Raw genomic sequence first — 27874 nt, 5'->3', positions numbered from 1 at the left:
CCACCATCAAAGAACGAGGACTAGCACCCGAAGCGGGCAACCTCGTGAAGGACCTCAAGTGCCACCATGGCACCACCCAACGGATGTGAGGACCACCCTCCTCCGCCAATCTTGCGGCCCAATAAGCCTCGGTAGAAGCAAAACTATCCGAGGACAACTTCTTCCTCATGGTAAGGTGACGAACGGAATAAGAAGAAGAATCAACCGGAGGCTCCACATACCTTAGCCTCTCAAATAGCCACACTTAGAGGATCCTTGGGGATCCGAATGAGGGAGCTTCTCCACAAGAGCCTTCCTTGTCCAAAGCTTGGATGATCTCTCCAAGCACAAACCAAGATGGATCTCTACCATGCTCCATTTGCTCGACCACATGAACAAGGGTCATGCTACCATAGCATTTTGGCCCCTCCTTCTTCAAAACATCAACAAAGAGGTACACATGGATAAGGAAAAAGGCAAGAGCCCTTCTCCTAGCCACCTCCGAAACATTGACATCTAATCGGTTGGAAAAGATGTTGATAAGAGCCAACATATCCACACCATGTGGAGCAAGAAGGAAGTTGACTTGACTTGTCGACAAACCCAACATGGAACGGAATTTCTCCTTGTAGCACAACCGAGTCGGAGGAAGCACCGGAACATAACCCGGCCACCCACCAATGGCTCCAACTTCTTCGGCAAGAGGACAAATTTCACCTTTCGGGAAAACGAAAACATGGTGTTTCGAATCCCAAAACCGAGAACATGCTTCGAGAAATGAGGATTGCACCTTGACTTGACGGAGCACCAACAATTGACCAACTCCCATGCAAATAAGTTGATACTTTTCGGGAGGTGACAAATCTCGGCACCATTGTCGTAACGCATTCTCAAAGGCATCCATAAAATATTTTTGTGGAGGAAGAAGAAGATGTTTTATAGAGACGTTTCTGTGTTTCGTATGATGAAACAATGAAGCGCAAACATAACTTTTTATACAAAAATGATCAACGCATTTTTCAGAAAAAGGGGAGAGCTGGCTCCCATCGCCAGGCTGCTCGCGCCTCTTTAGGCCCTCTCCCAGGATTCCCGCTTTGACTTGTCTCTTTCAAGTTGTGTTTTCTCCAGACACCTCAAACCTCCCACCAGAATGCTCGCGCCTCTTCGGGATGATCCAGGACATTTTGTGTTTCCACACACTCACATTTCCTTGTTTTCGCATTTTACGAAATCTGACACGGTTTCCATGACGCAGCTTTAAACATACGGATTTTTCTTTCTTTTTTTAAGGGGGAAGAGCTAGTCGTCCCGATCCGTGACAGATCGTTTCCATGTCAATCAAAATTCCAAAATTTTTTTCGCTTTTTCGCAATAAAATCGAAAATTGATAAAACGACATCAGTTTTCCTTAAAATTCAAGCACTCACAAATTCGAGTCTTGACCTCATAAAAATCAAATCAAATATACTCGTAAAAATCTTTTCTAAAATTCTTCCCTGACGGATTGAGTTTGAATTTTTCGAGTCACAAATCAATTTCAACAATTTCAACGCAATTTAATTCAAGACACGAGTTAATTGCTCAATTTTCAAATTAGTTCCTTTTGGGAGTCCAAACGTGGCGACTTGTCGCGAAATTTTTTCAAAATTCATTTCAATTTTCAAAATTCAATTTTAACTTCAAGTCATCTTGGTTAATTTTGTTTTCAATCAAATGCTTTTACGTCTTTAAGTTTATGCGTACGTGCTACCTGTTGCCTATTTTCTACACTAACGATGCAGGAACCACTGCAAAGCAAAAGGAGAATTGACAGCCGACAGTGCTCCTCCGAAACACAACACAAAAAAAGCCAAAAATCACAAAATGAGCCACAATCCAAAAACACACATATATACAAACCGCCTCATGCAAAATACATCGACACACGTTTAATACGGACAACTGACCGTACAAACAGGATCCAATACAGACATCTATCATATAGACACTGGTCTAAAACAACCATCTATCATACAGACACTGGCCTAAAACAACCATCTATCATACAGACACTGGCCTAAGACAACGAACTGGGGGCTATCCGCCACCTATCGAACTAAGCACTCTCTATCCTCTCAAACGGAAAAGAAAGGGAGCAACACAAGAAACAGAGGAGCAACAACAGAAGCAGAGGTGGTTACCATAACGGTAAAACCTCGTTCCTACTCTACGAAAAAAAGAAAAATGATGCCTAACAGACTTCAGACGACACGACAACCGAGGGTCATAACTCAGCACATTACCCCGACGTTGGCCTCCAATCAGCGGAATTCAAGAGTGAAAGAGGACCATGACAACGGACACTACCCCGATGTTGACCTCCAATCACCAGAATTCGACAACGATAAAAAGTGGCAACATGGGATAACACGCCCGTATTGAACCCCACTCATCGGGCATCCGAACCTCTGCAAACAACGACCAACGACCGATACCCGATCATTGGCCGGGCAAAGGCCGCCAGGGAGAAACACAACCAAGCCTATAACAAAAAATAGTCGCCTCTCCTCCCCCGGGATCATCCTCCTCCTCCAATGCCTCAACAACGGACCGCATAGGTCCCAAATGGTCCCCTGCGATCAAGGTTAAACAAAAAACGTCAGCCGAAAGTTCGGCATTATGACGGCGTAAATCGGACAAACCCAGGAAAACAAACAACCTGCAAAGCAACGCAAGGGCAACCCCGCCCAAATCCAACTAAACAAAAAAACAGTTCACAAAAAACGCACAGAAAAAAAACGACTCGCCCTTCTTTTCAAGCAAAAGACGAGTCAAAACAACCACAACAAAAAACGGCACCCCAAGACCCACACATGTTCCGCCAACAAACCAAAGTGCATTCCCAATGCAATGGGGAATTTTTCTACGGCTCAAAAAGGCAATTTATACGCCAATTTGAGTCCAAACCGGTCAAAATTTCAAAATTCGACCGCAAAAAGGCAAAGGTGATTTTATCACACCCCAAGGCGACCTTAACTACCAATAAGGTCCATTTCAAGGCAAACTGACTTAATTCAAGCCCAAACAGGCGCTTATTTTGTCATACATAAGACCGTCACAAAAGGCAAAAATTCCAGTTTTGCCCACAATACTCAACAAAGGTCCACAATGGCAAATACGGTCTTTCCCGACTACAATGCAACCTAGTGGGACCCATTACCCAAGCAAATAAACTTGGCATTGTGAGATGAGACGGTTTCTCCACCTCACTCGCGTTTTTCGAGCATAAGGAGCGGGAAGGGGGACCAAAATGCAAACTAAAAGCACCCTTATACTCCTAAACGGGTTTCTAACCTAATGCAATCATCAATTTCACTCGAAATGGGCTCAATCAAAAACGCCCAAATCGATTTTCTAGGGTAAACATCTCGCCCTAATTCAATTCAGCTAAAAAAAACCAACAAATTCAAATGGATTCAAGAGGAAATACATACCTTGAGATGACATTATTGTTGATAGAATGAATGGAAGCAAACAAAGGTCCTTCAATGGCGGATTTTTTCGAAAGATTGAAGGCAATGAATGATGAATGACGAGCAGCCAAGCCTCGCGTCTTTTACAGAAAAAATAGGGGAGCCCCCTTCTATCGCCAAAGGGCTCGCGCCTCAATGAGGCTTCCCTTTGCTTTATTCAGCGAAATTTGGGCTTAGGCCCAATTTCCTACGCAAATTCTTCAAAATTCAACGACGGCAATTAAAACCGTCATTTCAAAAATAATAGTGAATTTAAAGTTCATTATTTCTTCAAATTTCAAACAAACGGCGATCAAAACCGCCATTTTCCCTTCAAAATAATAGTGGAAAATCAAAAATTCACTATTTATTCTATTTCCAATTGCAAGAATAATAGTGAAAAATTCAAAAATTCACTATTTCGTCAAAATTCAAACGACGGCGATTAAAACCGTCACTTTCGAAACAATAGTGAAGATTCCAAATTCATTATTTCCTTTACATGTCAACGACGGCACATAAACCGTCACTTCAAACACAATATTGAAGATTCAAAATTCACTATTTTCTTCACATGTCAACGACGGCACATAAACCATCACTTCAAACGTAATAGTGAAAAATTCAAAAATTCACTATTTCCTTCACATGTCAACGACGGCACATAAACCGTCACTTCAAACATAATAGTGAAGATTCCAAATTCACTATTTCTATCACATGTCAACGGTGGCACATAACCGTCACCTCAGTCGTAATAGCGAAATTTAAAATTTGCTATTTCCTTCAAAAATTCAAACAAACGAGTAGTGAAAGTTCAAATTCACTATTCCTTCAAATGTCAATAGGGGGCTTCCTCGCGGAACCCGCTTATTTCAACAACATTGATAGTGAAATTCAAAATTCACTATTTTCACGGCGGCATCATGAGTCCGCTACTTTCAAAACAAGCCCATTTGACGCAGCTATTCTCACGGTCAATTAACCGACCCTCCATGGCTGGCGAGCCTTACTACGGATCGCGGCTGGCGAGCCCACCTCATATACGCACCATGGCTGGCGAGCCTTACAACGCATCGCGGCTGGCGAGCCCTCCTCATATACGCACCATGGCTGGCGAGCCTTACAACGCATCCCGGCTGGCAAGCCCTCCTCATATACGCACCATGGCTGGCGAGCCTTACAACGCATCGCGGCTGGTGAGCCCTCCTCATATACGCCCCATTGCTGGCGAGCCTTACAATGCATCGCAGCTGGCTATCCCTCCTCATATACGCACCATGGCTGGCGAGCCCTCCTCATATACGCACCATGGCTGGCGAGCCTTACAACGCATCGCGGCTGGCAAGCCCTCCTCATATACGCACCATGGCTGGCGAGCCTTACAACGCATCGCAGCTGGTGAGCCCTCCTCATATACGCCCTATGGCTGGCGAGCCTTACAACGTGTCGCGGCTGGCGATCCCTCCTCATATACGCACCATGGCTGGCGAGCCTTATTACGCATCGCGGCTGGCGAGCCCTCCTCATATACGCACCATGGCTGGCGAGCCTTACAACGCATCGCGGCTGGCGAGCCCTCCTCATATACGCACCATGGCTGGCGAGCCTTACAACGCATCGCGGCTGGCGAGCCCTCCTCATATACGCCCCATGGCCGGCGAGCCTTACAACGCATCGCGGCTGGCGAACCCTCCTCATATACACACCATGGCTGGCGAGCCTTACAACGCGTCGCGGCTGGCGAGCCCTCCTCACATACGCACCACAGCTAGCGAGCCTTTATCCGCAAACATGCAAGGACGTATCCGAAGATGCCTCAGGTATGACTCCTTCTTGTGGCTGGCGAGCCTTTGTACGTAGTCTAACAGACTTTAAACGACCCGTAGGGACAGTCGACAGACTCTAAACTGTTCCCGACAACAGGCCCTTGGCTCGTACCCTCGAGTCGCCTTGGCGTCGCCCTTCCCGACGGCAGGTCCGGGGCCCGAATCCTTTCGAGCCGCCTCGACGTCGCTTGGGTCTCCAGGTTGTAATCTTCGATTGACCTTGGGACTCTACTTTGACTTTCGCCCTGTCCAAGCCTCAGTCAAAGTGGGGGCTCTATAGATACCCAGTATCTACTGAGACTCCAACAAACACCCGATGATTATCGGACTATAACATGCTTTGGAATCGCGGCGTTTGATCGACAGTTTGTGTACAACTTTAAGTCGGAAAACTTAAAACGATTTCGAAAATAAAACATCTCAAAACTTTTCAAAAGTACCTGGAGTGTTTAATGCACGACGACGGGGTCGTAATGACACTAACTAGAGTCAAAACCGACACCGGACCAAAAACCGACTCAAAAATTCAAATCCCGACTCCAACAACGAGTCAAACCGAGTCAACCACCAAAAACAAAACATTCAAAGCCTTCTATACTAAGATTTCCCGGATTCATGAATGGTCAAGTACCAAACATGTGACTATAAATCCTAGGATAGAACAAATCATGATTGCACTTGTGTCAAAGTGACAGGACAACTCGAAGACCCGCGACGTGGCTCGCGCCTCTTTGAGCAGCCCAGGTGGCCACGTCGCTCAAAACTCACACAACCACTCATTCTCCTATAAATACCCCTCAAATGCCCCCATTTGAGAACTCATGCGAGTGTCCGCGCCCTCTTTGCTCCCTTAAAATTCTCGACTCGACTTCTTAAGTCACAATCCGACACGTATTTACGACCTACCGATCGTAAATACAAGCCTTACACATTGTTTGGTACCGTCATCGTGCATTAAATCACTTGACCGACCACTTCGACCACTACACCGTCACTAATCTTAATAAAACACTCTTTTTACTTACCAAAACGGTTTTAAAACGAGTCTTTTCCGACCAAACGAGTTGTTACACTTACGTCGGTTTCTCGCCATAACCAAACATGTAAGTATGAGGGTGTAAAAATCCTTCTTTTATCATGTCTTCATTTGTTTCATGAATATAACATGCTAAAACATGCATAACATGATCCAAAACATGGGATAAACGAGCCAAAACTGAGTTTTGGCCAGAGGCAGAAGCCCCTTATTGTGCACAAAGGCTCGCGCCTCAATGGGGTGCCCAGGTCAGAACTCAACCGTGTTTGTTCTCGTCTTTTCCCTTTAATTCATTTTCATATTTGTAATCGGTTTTTACCATTTCAAATATTTTCAAACCCTTTTTTATTTTATTTTGTTTGTTTTAACTATAAAACATTTTTCACCCTTGGTTCCTCATACCATGACTGTTAAATCCGTGGTCGGTGATAATATCTGGTTAATAACATTTAAAAGGTATTTTAAAGCCTTTTATTTCATTTTTGGGAGGTATTTTAAAGCCTTTCATCATTTCTTTACATTTTCAAAACAAGCATATTAGTCACCAATACAAAGTCATCCTTGGTTCTACATACCATGCCGGATTTTAACCCGGGTACAATGATGAGTATTGACAAATGATATTCAAATGAACTTAAAATAATTAGTTCGTAATTATTTTCAAAACCATTCATGTCAAGTTTGTCAAAGTCGAACCCGAGACCGAATATCATCAAAATAATGATGATTATTCGAGTCTCGTTCCTCAAATCAACAAATGCGGTCTAAACGACTCTTTCAAACCAAATCGGGTCTAATACCCATTTCTCAATACATTTTGTAAACGTTTTTCAAAAGGTCAGAACACGACATACAACCGTTAGTTGACCCGCGCCTAAACAGACCCCTTCTTTCTTATTTCCAAAACCAGGGGAAACCCCCTTGCACTGCCAACAGGCTCGCGCCTCATGTGACCGCCTGGTGCAGGGCCTGTTCCCTTTCCAGCATCAGTCTAGGACGATCCCGACTCCGGTTAGCCCGGATATAGGACGGATCGGACGACTATTTGTTCATTCAAAATCATATTTGCAAAATGCTTCATTAAGACAAATGGATCACGTTATGCACCATAAACCTATTACGGTAAATGGATGTTTAATTTCTGTCTTGTATTCAAATCAACCATTAATCCAACTCGACATCTTATACTTGATACTTGGATTAAATCAACTGACTTAGAAAGCTCTCACATATTAGGTTTAAATTATTGGATGCGCATTCATGCATTTAAACCGTTTTATCAACTTTTGCATTCAACCAAGCAAGATCGATCGAGAGAGCGCTATCATGGCGGGATTGGGTGTCTGATTAAAGGGCTTCCCAATACGTACCTTCACCTCTTACTCAGAAACTTTGGATAGTGAACGACCTTATCGAGGGCGTACGAGAGTCATTCTAGAGATAGGATGCTACAGAGGGACGATTTCTTTATCTTTAGTACCTATGTCAAACGCTGCTTTGTGCTTCAATTTGACCGAGGTATAAAGTGGATTTCGAACGGGTTCCAAGCATCCCACAAATGCTTGGTGGTGACTCTGAACATCTCTAATCATTTCGAGACCCTTAACGAGACGAAACCAACCGATCCAAAACGATCCGATCGAAAGCATTTTTATGCCGCCGAGCGTGGCTTTCAAAAGATCGCTTCACGTCCGCAGATCGAACCGGACCCGCAGGTGGGTCATGTCCACAGAACTCACACCACTATTTTGCATTGTGCTCAACTCATATTGCTCGCGGGTGTAAAAAGTATATCCATTAATGGCAAAACTGCTGTAAAAGGTGACCCTGGCATTTGGACCTAAACCAAGACGTAGTAACCTAGGAGAGATGTCATCACCAGTTTGATTCGTATACTCTAAGACAATATTCCTAAACCACTCTCCAAACGTCTTCGTATGCTCGTTTGCAATCCACTTCTCGGTCTTGTTTGGGTGATCTTATTTGAGCTCATTTTTGTGTTGTTGAATATAAGGTTGCACCTCATCTTCGTTGTTTAGCACATACTTATGTGCTAAATGCAACATTTCACGTGTCACAATTTTTTCAACCCGGCCCCTAATACCTTTTCCGGTCATCCAGTCACTATGACGATTCTTAGGAACGCCAATCAACTCCTCAGGGGAGAGATGAGCGTAACAATATGAAAAGGCTTCGTCTAAAATAGCACGTTCAACAATACAACCTTCGGGACGATACCGATTAGATGTATAGTCCTTGTAGACTTTCATCAATCTTTTGAAAGGATACTGGTATCTCAAGTACATGGGCCCAAGGTATAAAATCTCCCTAACCAAGTGAATGGTCAGATGAATCATGATAGTAAAGAAAGAAGGTGGAAAATACATTTGAAACTGACAAGAGAGGTTACAAAGAGGTCTTGCAATGAATCGGCGTCATCGGGATCGAGGACTTTCTCGCATATGGACTGGAAGAAGAGACAAAATCTAGTTATAGCATATCTTACCTTTTCAGGTAAAATGTAACGAACAGCCACAGGTAGTAATTGTTGCATCAAAGTGTGACAATCATGTGACTTTAACCCGGTGAGTTTTAGGTCTTGCATCGACACTAGGCTTTTGATGTTCGACGAATAACTATGTGGCACTTTAATTCTATTCAAGCATGCACATAACTCTTTTTTCTCATTCCGTGAAAGGGTATAAGCTGCTGGCGGTAAAAATGTACGATTACCTCTCTTCTGTGGTGCCAACTCTAGACTAATACCCATCATTTTCAAATATTTCCTAGCTGCGGCATTTTCCTTTGTTTTACCGGGAACATTCAGAAGGGTATTGAAAATATTATCGCAGACATTTTTCTCAATGTGCATGAAATCGAGGCAATGCCTGACCTCCAGGTCAGGCCAATATGGAAGTTTATCAAAAAATATGGATCTTTTCTTATACCCACGAGTAGACAATTTAGAGCCACTCTTCTTCCCATAATCTATCTCAATATGCTTTACTTTCTGATAAACTTCATGCCCACTCAAAATTCTAGGAGGTTGACGAAGTTCTTGTCTTCCATTGAATGCTTTCTGCATCTTGCGATAACACTGGTCATGATACAAGAACCTCCTATTTCCCATATACACATACTTACCAGAAGACTTCAAGTATTCAGACTCAATATCCTCCCCACACAATGGACAAGCCTCTTTCCCATGAACTGTGTTCCCAGAAAGGTCGCCATAAGCCGGATAATCAGATATTGTACACAATAGCATCGATCTCAAATTAAAAGTTTCGTTCTTATATACATCAAATACTTCTATCCCACTATCCCACAACATTCGCAAATCATCTAGAAGAGGTTCCAAATAGACATATATATCATTTCCAGGTTGTTTAGGGCCGGAAATTAACAACGACAACATCAAATACTTTCTTTTCATGCACACATATGGAGGTAAGTTATAAATAGCCAACACTATTGGCCAAGTACTATGTTGGCTACTCATGTTTCCGTGTGGGTTCATTCCATCAGTGGACAATGCTAGACGTAAGTTTCTAGGTTCATTGCCGAACTCGGGATACTTAGCGTCGAATGATTTCCATTGCATACCATCTGCCGGGTGTCTTAGCTTTCCATCATTTATTCTTCCAGTTTCATGCCAAGTTAACATTTCTGAATCATCGGATTGAAGGAAAAGGTAGATCTATATACTAACATATTCATATATGTTTTAATTTAATTTGTCATAAAATTAATAAGTGATCTTATGCATGCAAACTAATAAACAATATAAAGAAGAAACCATCATCTTACATTGTGATTTTCGGATTTATGGGCACAAGTGAGTTCACCTACTCACTTGTTCTTGAGCTTCCAAATATTGGATGAACAAGGTTCAAATTAGAACCTCTCCCAAAAGCATATACCCACGGAAACTCATAATAACCAATATTATTTAGATCTAGTAATAATATTGGTTTTACTATAAAATTGACACAAAATAAATTTTATTTTTACTCTTGAAAATCTCGGTCAAGAGGGAGTATTTGTGAGATTTTATTTCTCTAGAAAAATCACATATTGTAGAGATTATACATTTTCTTACACTAGAAAAATTTTTTTGTATAAAAAATGATGAATGAATATTGAAAAGAAAAACTCTCTTTTCTTTTCTCATATGGTTGGCCGAAATATTGGCCTTGGGTAGTATGCCCAATGCTTTTTATTTTTGCTCTTCTCAAAAGCTTAGGGTTGCATGGCTAGAAGGTAGTCTTTCATCATTATGTTTTCCACTAATATGAAAACACAATATTAACCCCATACTCCTTCTAATTTCGGCATTTTCATAATAAAATGGATGGTCCATTTTATTTTGTCATTTGTCAATTTTGTCACATGTAACATGTTACATGACATCTCACAATGTAATGTATTTTTAACATATTAAAAATCAACATACTCATAAAATATGTCATTTACAAAATCGACTAGTAATTCGTAATTACTCGTACCAAAAATGTTTCCAAATTATAAATTACAACATTCTGTATTTATAATAATTTATTCATTTCGTTTCAATTGTTTCTGTAAACAATGATTTCATCTAAGTAATAAAACAATTCGATTACTTAGACCGTGTCTCATTTAATCATATTTACAATAAGATACGTAAATTATACTCACAAAATCATCCGTCAATTTTAAGCAATTTAATTAACTCGTATCGGTATACGATTAATTAAATAATCAATTAAGAGTATTTCCCTATAGGTATGACCTAAGGGGATCAACTGATCACCACCGTCGCACGACAGTAATGTCAAACTCTAGTCAGCCAATCATTACCAATATGTGTGGACCAGTTGACTGTAAAATATTACATCCCACATGTATTCTTAAAATGAGATTTAATAATGATATTTAAATCATGTGATCTCACTATTGTTGAGGACACATTTCCCAACAATCTCCCACTTGTCCTCGACAAGTGTGCGTCACCAATTCTCTTGTCTATTACTATCTCCCACTCAATGCAAGGAGTCTTTCGGGTCGTACTTGCAAGTGATCATATCGAGAGTGGTTTCCTCGATCTGGAGAATAACTGATTGACCGTATTTATCTATCATAGATACCTTTCGAGCGTGGCCACGCATTTCCAGTTCATTACTCCTCGAGTGGCCCTGAGATATTGTTTTAACCCTGACAAGGGGGTGGACAATTCCTATCGCACTTATTCCCTTCGACTAACCACAACCATCATAACCCAAAATATGCCCATTTGACCCCATTTTCGAAGGTCGTAGTAACACAAATCAAAGTTAATCTGAAACCGTGCCATCTTAGGCGAACAGTCTTTAGTCAAAAGAATCGACTCATTAGAATACTATAGCAGCTCTACGCCACGACCAGGCTATATAAATTGCCATAACTCTATAAGCGGTCATAAGGCCCGACAAAGTGTTCCTAACAGTCTGCCTATGTGATCGACTAGTCATCTTACATGACTCTATGGCACTTGAACTTGCCATCAATCGCATCACACTCTAGTCACTTCGAGACGTCACCTCATACAAGCGACTATGGGCTAATACTATGTTAATCCGGGTTCACTTTAACGGGGTTCAACGTTGTCTCTACAACCCGTTTGGATGTAACAAAGTATAATAAAAGAGTTTTAAAGTAAAACTCGAACGACAAATGCGATTATCACATATAAATAGTCAATGCCTGATTACTCTTTCATGTTCTATAATCTAATTTGATCTTGTACGTAGTTGTTCATTTCAATTCAATTAAAATGACATGACTCATCATGTTTAGCCTTTGAGAAGTCTTTGGTTAGTAGGTTTTATCAATTTCTTGTACCTTACTCAACCTTACTACATACTCGTTTTCCTTTGTAATGTATACATTTGCATTACAAAACTTTCTGAGTATGTGTCGAGATCCAATCAAGACATAGGCCCTCTAGCCTAAGAATAGCTCCCACTGTTTTCACAAATGTAATGAGACTCATCCTTCTTGCACATCTCATGATTGCAAGTGTACTCAATTTCCGTTATAAATATCTCTCATTGTTCTTTATTGCCTAGAACGATTCTAGAAAATCTACTTCTTAATTAACATAGCCACAATGGTATCCTAACCATCCTAATGTGTTTTTATTATGGTTTTGTCGGAAACCATGCGCAATCTCAATTGTCAATTGTCACTTGTGTAACACCCTTACACAAAATTGCATTATAAACACTTTGCATCATAGCCTTAATGCTTCTGCAAGCACTTAAGGATAATCTTTATGGCTTACTTGGTAAAGATTACTTAAATTCGATTTTGAAAACAATTCATCATACTCAAAGCATATGAAGTGTTATACATCATTTCTTTTTAATTGATTCGGCAGCGGAAGCAAATGAAATCAATCAAATATGTTCAATTTAATTGAACTAGTCATGAATCTTATCAACATAAGACTTCTTACTGACGCTAATATCATGTGGATTTATCTTCATAAATTCAGATATTCAAGATGTATTATAATACTCCAAAAGTCTTAAATCATTCTCAATGATCAATATGTCATCCACATATCGGACTAATTAAAAATTCCGTAACTCCCACTAAACTCCATGTATAAAGACAACTTCTCGACTTATCGAGAAATGTTTTATCACATGATCAAAATGTTGATTCCAACTCATTGATGTCCTACTTAAGATCCTCTCTTAAGTTTCACATTATCTTAGGATTGCAAGAATCTATAAAACTCATGACATGTATTGAATACATTCCTTCTATTGAAGAAGTGGGTTTTAGATTCACTTGCTGTATGCACATTCTCATAATGAAACACAATCCCTAAGAAGATCCAAATAGACTTAATCATTTCAATTAGTGCAAAACCCTTTGCAACCAATCTTGCTTTGAAATATCTCTTTATTAGTGCAAAACCCTTTGTCACTAATCAAGCCCTTTTGTTTCGGATTTTCATGGCTCTAAGCCTTGTATTGAGTTGTGAATTAAACACTCTTATGTAAGTCATATGTTCATTACTTTCTAGAAGTAATCAACTTGAATCAAACAATTTCTTTTGTAAGTTATAAGCTCTTTACTTTCTTAAAAGTAGCATGAATTCATCATTTTTAACAAGTGACGAATTTAACCTCCTAGGTTTTGAAGAAACAATGTCTTACACAAAACGTCTCATGTAGCCAAGAAAGACCAGTTTCTTGCGACATAACATTCTCTGTGGCTCTTGAATAATTTCTCCCACTCTGTCTTCTAGAAATAAACTTGTATTTTAGAAAGACAGCTTCATGAGCCGCAAACCCGTCGTGCTCGTGATAATTGAAAAGGGAAAAATGAGCATTTGTTTCTTGTGAAAACTTACAACCATGGTACCCTTACCATTTCATATCTCATATGATTCGATTTAGTGGAAAAATAATTTAGACAAAAATGATAAAATCCCCAAAAGGATCAAGTAACTCAAGGTAACTTGATTGAAGTCCAAACCATATCGAATAGCGTTTGATTTCTTGTGCATCCACACATTATTTCATAATGCGTGCTAAGAGAGATTAACTTGTGATACTATATCACATTTCCTTTGGCTTATATCAAATCTTCACTTTGATAATCCCATCATGACTAAATCGTGATTCCTTGAACTCTTGAACTTCTTCAAAGATTTCTCTATTTACCGTATTAAGTGAACACACTAGTGTCAACTTAAATCGTTGGTAAAAGATGATGATCAACCTATTTTGGATCGATGATTTATAACCTCGATCTCCTTTTCAACCAAAAGGTACGAGATATCTTGCTTTGAATACAAGATACGCATATACCATTAACAATCTAATGGTTTCAAGAGTACTCGATAACTCTTTGCGTTCATCATTCCAAAATTTAAGGTTTAATCTTGGGTTACCAATTTGAGTCTTGCATCATCTTCATGATATATCATTCTAGTTTGGTTTAGAATATAATCACCTTGATGATGGGCTAGCCATACATCAAATCATGGTGTATAGGGTCACAAAAGTGAAACCTCTTTTGTATCTTTAACAAATTGTATTCTTATTTAGAGTTTATGTACTTAATAGTCACAATTAAGTACAACTCCAAACCCGAAAACTAGATTTAGTACACAATGACTCTATCTTTTGACTTCATTGTTGCTAGTCGTCATATTCTAATCATCCTATGTATCAAACATAATGATGAAAACCACCACCGGTTTCTAATATTGACGAAGTAGTACTAGCAAAATTTTATGTTTAATCAAATAAACATTTAAAGAAGAAGGTCCAATTAGATGTCCCACAACTAACTTGTTGATTCTTCAATAATTTGGGGTAGTTTCCTTTCTCGTGTCCAACATTTAAGACAATGGAAACTTATTGGTCGGGATTGATAGGTTTAGTATCGTCATTCTCAACAACTTTACCTTTAACATTACCTTGTATCAATTCCTTTATAATCTTTACTTCTTGAACCTCGACCTCATCTTAACTGTTTAAGAGAATGCTCCCACTCATTTCAATGAGTCTTTACTTAGAGAAGCAAAGGTGAATCTTATAAAGATTACTCTTCAATTCAATCGTTTTAGTCTTAAAACTTTCATTGAAGTGGTTGCGTTATTTTGGTCAATTACGAATTCTGACAAAACTAATTACCAAAGCAATTTATCGCTTCAAGGTACTTAATTCAATTAAGTATATGAAACATAATCCATTGTAAGTAGAAGTGTTAGTCAAGAATCAAAAACCTGTTTGATAATGAATAACTTTAATCTATACTCTTTACAAGAGATCCTTAGAAATGGTTCATTCGAGGTCTTTAGAAGAAAATTCAAATTTTGTCTTTAGATACGATGTTTTAATGGAGTTTTGAATCGAAATGATATCGTATATGAATTGTGGTAAAGAAATAGAACAATATGATAACGGAATAGTGGAAAACTTAACATTTATCGTTTTATTAATACTTGAAAAACAAGTATAGCATTTACATAGTGACCTCTACCCAACTATGATAAATGATTCCAAGATCCAAATTCATATTAACTTGGGCACGGTGTGGCCGATACATCCCTTATCAATATAACTCGGTGGATTAACTCTTTAATCGATTCTACTTTTAGAACTCTTGGTCGGTAAATTACATTAACATTTATCTTTAGCCCAAAACACATCCGACAAGGGCACGGTGTGGCCGATACATCCCTTATCAAAAACTTTTGTTGAGTTCAACCCAAATTTCGAATAAATGTGTCCATGATCCAAATCCACATCAACTTGGGTACGGTGTGGCCGATACATCCCTTATCAACATGAATTCGGTGGATAGACATTTATCACCCACTTCCCCTACGTAACAAGGTTTGTACCCCGGTGTGGCCGAGTGCACTCCCTCGCGAAATAGGTTTTCATGGTTTCTACTATTTGGTAAGGCTATGTCTCAATTAATTGTTTTAGCGAGAGGTCATGTCAATTTATTATCTATCACGTTTTAAGTGAACTAAAGCGGTGAACTACGATAATTTAATTGACACGGTCGATAAACTCGATGAAGATGATAATGCATGTTTTAGTTATGGCGATTTAGCGATGCATGCGACATATAAATGAAATGCAAAGCATAAATTAAATCCTAGTATGGCCTTCCTAAAATAGAAAATCTAATTAACTATTACATATTCGGACACCAACTCCATTGGTCCCTTGAACTTCAGTTGTGGCACGCATCTCGAGGTAACACCGTCTTTATGTATCGCCATCTTGAAGAAATCCGTCTTTGGGAACTCCGAAATGAATAAAATTACATAATAAATTACATAATTTCCTATTATACATTTGTAACTATAATAAAATAAATCTATTAAATTACAAGACGGTGATACGAGATCACAATAAAATTACAACCGAATCGATATTCCCATACATTTCGGGTAATACCAATTAAAAAACTAAGGCCATACTAAGTAAAAATTACATAAAAAAAATTATGACAATCATAAAGAAAATGCAGCATTATAATATTTATGAACATGCCCAATTTTATGCTAAATCGCCTTTAATTAGCCAATATCGTATATTACTCGGTTTTTACGGATTTGCGTGATTTCAACATTTTATAATCACAAAAATTACATAAATTCATATTTATGCATAAGTTAATTACCCTAACCTCTTAGGACTCAAAATTTAGTCTTCACAAATAATTTGACCATAACTAACTCATATTTCTAAAATTGTTCATTAATGGACCAAAAATTACAATAAAAATGCTATAAACTTCAAATAAATCACAAAAATTCAAATAAATTCAAAATTTGAAATTTAAACTCATGAACATTCTGGGAAAAATACCATGACACTCATAATGTTCAAAAAACTTAGGTTAAAAATTTCGAAATTTTTCCGGAAAAACAATGTTGCGGTTTATCGGTTTTTAACAAAATAATCATAAAAACATGAGAAAAATTATATTCATCAACTTTTCAATTTTATATCTGAAAAAGACAATAAAATGCAACATGTGACATTTTTCCTTAGTCATAGATTATGTTTTATTAATTTTTCACTAATAATGTCACTATTAATGCTATTTTTCATCAAAAATCCATAAATCATGCACAAAGACTTCAATATAGCCTATTATTTTACACACATCTTGTAAAATTGCATGTGACAACATACTAATTTCTATGACCAGATTCGAAATTTATCTCATATTAACCTATTTTTCACTTAAATCCGATTTTTATCATGAAAAATCCATTTTTCGAGCATAAGAACTCATAAAATTATGAAAATTTCCAGATCATCTAAAAATAATATATGTGAAAACATATCCAAAAACCACTGGAAAATTCGAAGTTTAGCTAATTTTCGTCCAAAAATGACATTTTTATCATAAAAATCACATTTTAATGCCAATATTATATAAAATGAACAATAAAATCCATAAATTAACCAAAATATCCTAAATACATTTTAGGATCAGAAACTTTAACATGCAAAAATTAATTTTGTGATATATCATAATAACACAAATTATACAAGTTTTATATGTTAATCTTTATAACTCGGAAAAACTTTTAACCGATTTGCATGCAAACAACCAAGGCTCTTGATACCGATTGAAGGAAAAGGTAGATCTATATACTAACATATTCATATATGTTTTAATTTAATTTCTCATAAAATTAATAAGTGATCTTATGCATGCAAACTAATAAACAATATAAAGAAGAAACCATCATCTTACATTGTGATTTTCGGATTTATGGGCACAAGTGAGTTCACCTACTCACTTGTTCTTGAGCTTCCAAATATTGGATGAACAAGGTTCAAATTAGAACCTCTCCCAAAAGCATATACCCAAGGAAACTCATAATAACCAATATTATTTAGATCTAGTAATAATATTGGTTTTACTATAAAATTGACACAAAATAAATTGTATTTTTACTCTTGAAAATCTCGGTCAAGAGGGAGTATTTGTGAGATTTTATTTCTCTAGAAAAATCACATATTGTAGAGATTATACATTTTCTTACACTAGAAAATTTTTTTTGCATCAAAAATGATGAATGAATATTGAAAAGAAAAACTCTCTTTTCTTTTCTCATATGGTTGGTCGAAATAATGGCCTTGGGTAGTATGCCCAATGCTTTTTATTTTTGCTCTTCTCAAAAGCTTAGGGTTGCATGGCTAGAAGGTAGTCTTTCATCATTATGTTTTCCACTAATATGAAAACACAATATTAACCCCATACTCCTTCTAATTTCGGCATTTTCATAATAAAATGGATGGTCCATTTTATTTTGTCACATGTAACATGTTACATGACATGTCACAATGTAATGTATTTTTAACATATTAAAAATCAACATACTCATAAAATATGTCATTTACAAAATCGACTAGTAATTCGTAATTACTCGTACCAAAAATGTTTCCAAATTATAAATTACAACATTCTGTATTTATAATAATTTATTCATTCCGTTTCAATTGTTTCTGTAAACAATGATTTCATCTAAGTAATAAAACAATTCGATTACTTAGACCGTGTCTCATTTAATCATATTTACAATAAGATACGTAAATTATACTCACAAAATCATCCGTCAATTTTAAGCAATTTAATTAACTCGTATCGGTATACGATTAATTAAATAATCAATTAAGAGTATTTTCCTATAGGTATGACCTAAGGGGATCAACTGATCACCACCGTCGCACGACAGTAATGTCAAACTCTAGTCAGCCAATCATTACCGATATGTGTGGACCAGTTGACTGTAAAATATTACATCCCACATGTATTCTTAAAATGAGATTTAATAATGATATTTAAATCATGTGATCGCACTATTGTTGAGGACACATTTCCCAACACGGAATTCGCATAAATCCTTATGAATCTTGGTATCACTGGAAAATACCACAACACCTTAGCCGGGATCCTTTCCTTATCCTTATAACGCCACTCCAAACATTTAGGGCAATTGGTTAAGTTTTGATATAATTTCCGATACAATATGCAAGCATTTGGACATGCATGTATTTTCTCATATTTCATACCCACTCCTTTTATTAGTTTTTTAGCGTCATATATCTTAACAGGTAGAACATTACCATCTGGAAGCAACTCCTTTATCAAGGCTAAAAAACTAGTGAAACACGTGTCACTCACCCCATTTGCCCTCTTGATATTATACAACTTCACCACAACCGACATTTTTGTTAACTTAGAACCAGGATACAGAGGTGCTTCAGACTCACACAACTTCTCATACATGTTGTTAAGGTCATCCCAATTAATAGTGTCATCACCTACATCTTGAAAAGCATTCGACTCATCATCATTATCCTCATTATCTATAGACCCAACATTCAACTTGTCTGCTTCCAACTCAAAAAACTCGGCAAACTCAGGATCATCAGTTAGCCTGTTGTATACCTCAACATCATCTTCCTCAAAGCTATTCTCATACTCTAATGGTTCCCCATGAAAAATACAACGTGTATAGGATCGACTAAATCTCCACTTTTCTAGGTGTATTTTAACGTCCGGAAAAGCCATATACCTAATATTACCACATCTTTCACAAGGACATGGAATACTAGAAGAACCTTTCAAATTGTTTGCAACGACTTCATAAAATTCAGCTAAACCATCCTTATAGTTGGGGTCACTCATATTTGCAGCAATCATCCAAGTTCGAGTCATTTTTCTACATTCGTAATATATAGGCAACTAATTCAGAAAATCCAATAATAGGCAAACAAATAAACGAAATTCGGGAAATCAATTAAGCTAAATTATCAACAAATTAGATAATAACCCAACAAATTCACAAATTCAAAAATAATCGACATTCATAGGCCATGAAATTGAACAATCCTATATCTATATATAGCTTGAAAATCTTAATAAGAAATAGTTAATAAGCTAAGAAACATATATACCTGATTGATAAACACGATGAGGGAGAGAAGACGGTGACAACAGTGACGGAGATGAAGACAGAGAGAGATGACCAAAGAGGAATGGAGGATGATATTTGTGTAGCAGTATTAGCTTGTGTTTGTGTTTTGTAGCGTATAGCAGAATAAAGCGATCTGTTGTTCTTTAGATCTTCATAACTTCAATAACAACGGTTATTGCGTCTATAACAGTTGTTAAAACCTAATAACAATGGTTAACAACACATAATCGTTGTAATTAAGTTTTGTAAAATTCGCGCCATCCATTCTACAACGTCTTATGGTGATTTTCGTGAATAAGCGTTGTTAAAGGGCCGTTGTAGTTGCCTGGAATTGTAATAGTGAACGTAGTGACGAAAATTGTACCAATAAAACAAATTGAAAGGCACGGGTAATAGAAAACACAGCTCAAGTCTCATGTCACCGTACTATAGACAAACGCCAAATACCTTTCGATCTTGTAAGATAAATTAGTCGGATTCTCGCGGATTTCACTCATGCACTCATAAGTAAGTATAGGTGAGTTATATGTGAAGATAGAAAGAAGTAGAAGACTCCTCGACTTATGAAACATACATGCAATGTAATATGATAGAAATTTCACCAACTAATACACATTCACAATATAGACAAAAGTATATGTATCAAGGACAATAAGGTGGCAAATGAGAAAATGGTATATAAGTGGTTTCTGCCAAGGCACGTATGGATATGTGAGGCTAAGACGGTAGTCGCAGCGTGATAAGTCCATTTTATATACATTTTAACTCCCTATTTTAGCTCTATTTTACATGTCATTTGCACTAATGTTAGTGATCTAATGCGCTAATTCCGTGTTATAGTTGTGTTTGCTCGTATTCATTGCATTTTGAAGGAAATTAAGCTTTTAGTAGCTTTTCCTCGTCAAAGTAGCAAGCACATGAGTTCACTAGGCTAAAAAGACTAAGCATGACCTCGGAAGGGTAGTTTGGTAACATCTAAGTCCGAGTAAGAAGTATGAAGCCTTGGTTGATATGAAAAATGATCATACAAAATAAAAGTCCAGAGAGAAGTCCAAGTTCATGTGGAGAACGCTAAGCTTAGGATCCCATTTGAAGCATTCAACCGGAGGAATTAAGAGGCATTAACACAATTTTTAGGATTCCTCGAGCAATTAATCAACAAATGAAGACAAAAAAACCGTAAAAATCACGACCCCGATAGGGGTAGGGTGGCCCCGATCGGGGTGCCCTTGTTTCACCTAATTTCCGTTACTCCCTTGGTCCAATATAAAGGGTGTTGATCGGGGACCTAAAATACACTTCTTACACCTCTTTTCCACAAACTTCCATATATATTTTAGTCATAGCTTTAGAATAGAATGTAGTTTAGATTTCCCTTATGTTAGTTACATTGCCTTTAGCATTTCAATATTGTATTACAATTTCCATTCAAACATTTGTTCTTCAATTCCAAGTTTCATTTCCAATTATTAAGGTAATTCTATTTCTTGTATTGTTCTATTATTTTCTTTGTCATTTCCATTATCAGTTAGCTATCATGTCTACTTTATCTTCTGTCATTAGTTTAGTTTACATTATGCAAGAGTAGTTTAATTTGTCTAGGGAATAAGGGAAACCATGCATAAGTAGTTCTTGCAATTGTTTAATTAGGACGTTATAATATTGTTTCATTGTTTCACTACTACAAAAATGATCAAAGAGAACGGTTTCTAACCGTTCTAAAAGGTATTTTGAACCGGCCTGTGGCCAGGCGTTCTCTTTTATCTAAGAGAACGGTTAATATATAGTCAACCCGGTCTCGTTGTTACAACATTGAGAACGGTTGTGCTTTATAACCATTCTCTTTGATATAACAAACAGAACGCCTACGTATGATAACCGATCTCGTTGATAAACTGCTCTCGTTGATAATCTTCCCAGGTTATTTGGCGCCTTTGTTTTAAATTTTCAACGAGAATGGTAAATGTTACAACCGTTTTGTTTGTTAATTTCAAAGAGAACAGTTTTTACAACGAACCGTTCTCTTTGATCCTCGCATTTTTTTTTAAAAATTATTTTTGTTTTTACCGTGACCCCTACACGATTGAATCGTATAGCTCATAAGAATTAAACCTGCATTACAATTCAGAAACTCCAGTATGTTTTACGCAACAAAGTTCTTCAAATTTAATTCTAATTCATAAGGAAAAATCCTTGAAAAATATACAAACAAGCTAGGATATAAATATCAAAATACGTAAAACATAGATAATAAACATCTTTCAATCGTCATCACTTAGTCGCATCTAAGTACAAAAATAATGAAAACATCAAGAAATTCTAATAATCGTCTTCATTCACCATTACTTCTGGGCTTAAAATTGAGTGTGAATTCGGCCCAAATATTCCGCACCTCATCAATTTTCTCAACCGTATATGTCTTTGGGGCGTTAAGCATGAACTATATAAATAAGACATCTAAGTAGTTAATACACTATATATGACGTGTAAAGTAAAACAAGTAGTAAGATAGAAATGAGAAAAAAAAAGAAATGAAAATGATTTAAATGAAGGATTATTTCATGGGAATAATCCATTCTAAGCCCCATCTTAATCCCTTCCCTTCCCTTCATCCCCTTCATTCCACAAATTTTGCCATTACCAACAAGTCATCAAAAGAGCAGCTAATCAATAAGATATAACATCAAATTTTCTATTGTTATGCTAGTAGGCTAGTACCAGTACTTTCAAACTTTCCACAAACATTCTAAGCCATCTTTAGGCATTAGAATTTTGAAAAGTATGCTTTGCAAATGTTCCTTTCTTTAGCTCAAAAGTCTTGAATCCTCATAACACCGATAACCAGAGAACAATTAATCAATGAAAATGATGAAGACTACAAGTTGGGTATTAATCAATTAATCAATGAAAATGAGGAAGATTACAAGTTGGGTATTGTTGATTTGGGGTTTTCTTTCAGATCTTGCACATGGGTTTTCATCAAACGTATGTCATCAAAACATTATAATTTGATGGAAAATTAAATAACTCGCAAGTATGAAGGAGGCTCACAATCGCCAGGAACATTAGGAGCACCACTAGCAGCTTGGGCGCAAGCTTCTACTGCAATTTCTTTGGCGACATTGGATAGGTAAGCTAAAATGGGAATTACTATTCAAACACTGTGTTTTCAATATGGAATGTATGCGTGGGAAAGGGTATCCTTAAGCGAAGGAAATGTTCACGTTTAGGGTATTCTATGGTGGAGGCTCTGCTTATATATTACTTGCACACAAAAAAGATGTCAGAAATGAAGAATAAAAAAAACTTACATTTGGGGTAATATTAATATATCTTCCTTTGATAAGCTCCAACATATATCAGCAAACATAATATCCGCATAACACACTCCCAAGAGGCTGCATAGGACACTAAAATAAAAATCCATAATGAGATAGGGGATCTGAGTCCATAGTAATATTTTTTTTTTCGGTTTTCAGAATTCGAGAAAACAAAGTTGTCTATTTTAAGTTGCTTCAGTTATAACTCCCAAGGGCTATTCTCACATCACGAGCAATCTAGTTCATAGTAATATGTGGAGGTGGAAACTCCAATTAAAATTTCTAACACAAGCTAAGTTCTGAGCAACTCACGTGAATAGAACCATAAGAAAGGCTAATATCATAAAATTTGGTACGTCCGAACCATACACCAAAATCGGAAAAAGCTTTTGTTTCTATTTCACTATGGATATACGTACCTTAATTAAATTCCATGTAAGTGGTTTTGCCTCAAAGCCGGCTAGTGGATCGATGGAGTTTCTTTTCTCGAAGGCTCTATATTTCATTTAATTAAAATTAGTCATCGCTTCAAACATAATTCTAATCATTAATCACTAATATTAAATATACATTATTTACCTAGTTACTATTTCCACGAAAAACTGAGGAGGCTCCATATGTCCAGCAGGATCACACCAATACACGTTAGTTTCTGATGGACTAATCGCAGCCAACATCCAGTGATCACTTCAATTAAAAAATCGAACAATGAGAATATTTTCACGTAATTAGCAAGGAATAAATAAATAGAAGTTTGAAAAGGGGAAATTCTATGTATACCTTTCGTGATAAGCTGCAAATATAAGTTTCCGACCCCTGCCACACTCCGTACATGTCATAGCTCGTGCAATATAATCTGATCGATAATCTTCACTTACGGCTGCAAATTTAGACAATGGCTCGGGGAACAAGAATCCATATAAACTAGTAGACTTCATAGTATCACTAAGATCACTCAAATACCTACAACAGTTTGAAGTACACTTGTTCAAATAGTTCATAAAAACATGTTAACTAAACAAAATTCAAAATAAGAATGGAACTTACTATTAATGTTACAAAATGTTAAAAAGTTCTTACCTCATAAAAATAGCAATGTGAGAGGCACCTATCTCAGCTTCGTCACACCAATGAATAAGCTCCTCATAAGAAATCAAAGAAGTGTATTTATCAAGGTGTAATACATGGTCATCAATAGGAACGTTAATAAGTGCTCCGCTAGTCTTCAATATGCGAGCCTCAAGAACTAAAGATTTCATCAGCGGGGTTCTTAACTTTTGCTTAAACTCAGCACTAACTTCTACACCCAGAAAAGTCGGGACCAAAGGTGGTGGAACCCGTTGAATCATCTTCTTCCTCTTCTTCTTCTTCATTACAATCTCCATCTATATTAATTTTTGTCAAAATAGTTAACATTTATAATAACTTAGTACAAAAGAATTCTTTTAATTTTAAAAAATACAAAATTACCTTATGAGTAATATGAATATGATTCTGAGGCCATTGAACATATGAGTCCTTCGCATCAATCAATACTATCAATGCATCCCTAATAGGCACATGCAGCTTAGCATTTTCAAATCCAGAATGTATTTTCTTAACTTTGATTTTCTTATAACCATTAAGTAGTGCAATGCCGTGAATAGTTACAGATTCCTCCTTACTTTCCATGTACATGAAGCCTGATGCCACCATCTTATTCAAATTTCCAGGTAATGATAATTCACAGTCTCTCCAACCCTTGAAATTTTAGTAAAATCAAACTTCAAACTAAGTTAACACATATATAGTAATAAGTTAACACATATATAGTAATAAGTTCTGTTCAAATCAAAGTGCGTGTTAAATAAAAAGATGTTACCTGCTGCTCACTAGATGGCTCTTCATGGGGCATCTTTTCAAGGGGTAGCTCTTGACGGGATTGCTCACTCTTTTTATGGTGTGGCTCTTGATGGGATTGCTCCTCACTCTCTTGTATTGAAATACTATGAGAACCATCCATAGATGCACAAGCCTTCGATCCTTGAGTACTCATAGACATTCCTTTCATGAAACATTCTAATATTTCTTGGCTTAGCTTCTCACCAGTTTGCCAAAAATGCACAAACATCGTTTGCATATTTGATACTTGTGCTTGCATAGTATTTTTTACGTGCAATAAATAAAATCTCAAATCATGCTTAAAGTAAAATATTTTACAAACAATAAATATTTTGAGACCGTCTTATTCTATGTATACATAATAAATTACCGTCTCTTTGAGACACTCTACTTCAGTCGTCGGCATTTTGGGAGCCCTCCCAAAATACTCAGTTATGCATATGCCATCAGGAACTCCTCGCACACGGCCACCATGTTCAGGTCTGCCGATTGCCTTAGCAAGTATATCTTCTCGTCCTTCATGCACAAATGTACCTGCCGCCACCTCTTTTTCTAGTGCTTTCTACACCCATTGATTATATTATATTATACAATTACATATTTGTGTCAAATCTTAGAAATAAATAATGTTTATCATAACAATTAAAGGACTTACAATTTTCAAAGCGACTTCCTTGTCATATTCGGTCATATCTCCATTATTAGGCGTGTGACCCCTTAGCCAAGTTAAGTGTCGGTCAACTTTCTACAATACGTGTCCTTTGGAGGCAAAGTCTTTCTTCTACAAAAATAACATTGTGAAGAGTACAACAAAGTGTAAATAAATAGAAATTATAATGGTTTATAGCATTAGGTTCCATCATACAATTATAAGATTATAAAGATATGTCTAGGTGTACTTACAACTATAACTTCAATCCCATGATATCCTGCTCGAGAGCCATAGAACCTTGTATTATTCATCGAAGCATTCCTCTTGTTGATTGCACTTATTTCCTTACATTGTACACAAATATATATAAAACATAAAATAGTTAGAGGACTAATTCAGGTTAGTATAATCCTCAATGTCAAGTTAATCATCATGTCACTGGCGACCCTTGGATTAGTTTTGAACCAGTGAGATAATTTCCTAACGACCTTACCAACTTGACCTGACAAAGTAGTTGTACTAGCTAACATAGAATTTTAAGTTCATACAATGTCAATGGTCTATTTTAGGGAACTAAATAACGAGCTAACTAGACATATACCTTGTACAAGAACAACAATACTTATTACCTTCTTGAGGCTTCTTTCAGGACTAAAAATAAAACAATTCCTTATGTTATCAGTTTAGGGAATTTTAAGTTCTTTCAGGTAGACAAGTAAATTCATTAGGTGGGCTTTTGGTAAACATGATGGTAAGTTAATATTACCTTAAATGCCTCAGTAGTGTGAGACGCCACAAACGCATTCCACTCCTCTGGTGTTATGTGGTCATACAATTCTGGTGGTGTCCTCCGTATTGCTCCCGTTTCGTCATATAGCCACACACGGACTAAGGTGCATTTCCACTTTCTCCATAATTTACCCGCCTTTATGAGACACCAATCATAACGGTCTTCGATGACGGTAAAATCGCCCTACACAAATGACAAATTAAATAAAGTTTTGTACTATATTAATAATAAGTCTCTCTTAAGATTAAAAATATGCTCTCATTTACATATGAAAGACAAATTTTTATACTCACTGTGATACTATCCAAAATTTCTTTCCTCAGGACATCATCCACATGGTCCCACGTTTCCACTATGCAACTAACATGCCTCCGAGCGAACGCCAATCCAAATACTAAACTTTCCAAAGAAAAGTTCCTGTAGGCAATCTGTGCACTTTATCCCACTCCAATTCAATAGGTTTCTTCTCCTTCAGAGCTTTTGTCACTAAGTCCAATACTGTTCGACCCCTCTCCGTACACCTTCTCTTCCTCTTCTTGCCTGAGACATCACATTTATTCTTATTCTGAATTCATTTACGCCTTTTTGGGCCCATCGATCAACCTGCATTAACAAATTACAAATTCATCAAATTCTATAAATATATTAACATAAATAAGACGTGTTAGTTTTGTTTTTTTTTTTTGTGAAAATGTAAGCTTTTATATAATTCAAACCAATACAACCATTACATTTAGTTCAAGTACATTTCAACTAGGTGAAATTTGTTTGGAGATAGGATAGACACAGCTGAGGCAACACCCCTAGCTAGTGCACCAGTTCCTGCCACATCAATCTCTTGAGCAGGCTGACCATGTTCTTGTCCAAGCTCACTGCATCCAGAGAGCTTTACAGTCTCCTGTGGTGCTGGTCCAGGGAAGTCATCTTGAGGTACTGAGGTATCTCCTAGCCCTCTTCTTCAGCCCTCTTCTTCAGTCAGAGAAGCTGGAGTCACTCTTTGTCCAGGGATAGTGGATTCTGAACCAGCCTTTTTTAAGTACTGAATAACAGGTAAAGTCCCACAGATCCAGTACTTCTGAACAAAATTAGTCATTTGCCTAAGAGTAGGCTTATAGCTCCAAGAACATTACCCATCAAAGTATACTTCCATTTAAATAGTGCATGACATGCCTACTATTGACTGATTCTGAATTCCAAGTTCAGAGTCACCCTATGTCCATCCCTATCATCAATGACTTGCTTATTGCTAAGACCAAATCACTAGCGTACCACTAAATCTTATTAAAAGGAATTATGGCAAATATTGAAGCACTGTCTGGTATGAAAAGGGGTCTGGTTGCAGCCTGCTATTGAGACTATCAGCTGGGCTCCTTGGGTGGGAATTAAGCTTAT

At 37.1% G+C, this 27874-nt stretch overlaps 1 long non-coding RNA gene across 1 annotated transcript; it reads right to left on the bottom strand.

Moving 5' to 3' along the window:
• Positions 1 to 25950: 25950 nt before the first annotated feature.
• Positions 25951 to 26858, bottom strand: LOC141627235 (uncharacterized). The gene is made up of 3 exons (XR_012536804.1): positions 26776 to 26858; positions 26459 to 26665; positions 25951 to 26036 (listed from the first exon to the last, which is right to left on the bottom strand). It is a non-coding gene; the product is annotated as an uncharacterized LOC141627235 (long non-coding RNA).
• Between the last annotated feature and the right edge of the window lie 1016 nt (positions 26859 to 27874).

This window comes from Silene latifolia, chromosome Y (assembly GCF_048544455.1).
Source record: "Silene latifolia isolate original U9 population chromosome Y, ASM4854445v1, whole genome shotgun sequence".
Taxonomy (NCBI): domain Eukaryota; kingdom Viridiplantae; phylum Streptophyta; class Magnoliopsida; order Caryophyllales; family Caryophyllaceae; genus Silene; species Silene latifolia.
Note: the sequence above shows the minus strand (reverse complement) of the source record. Positions and strands in the feature narration are given on the sequence as shown.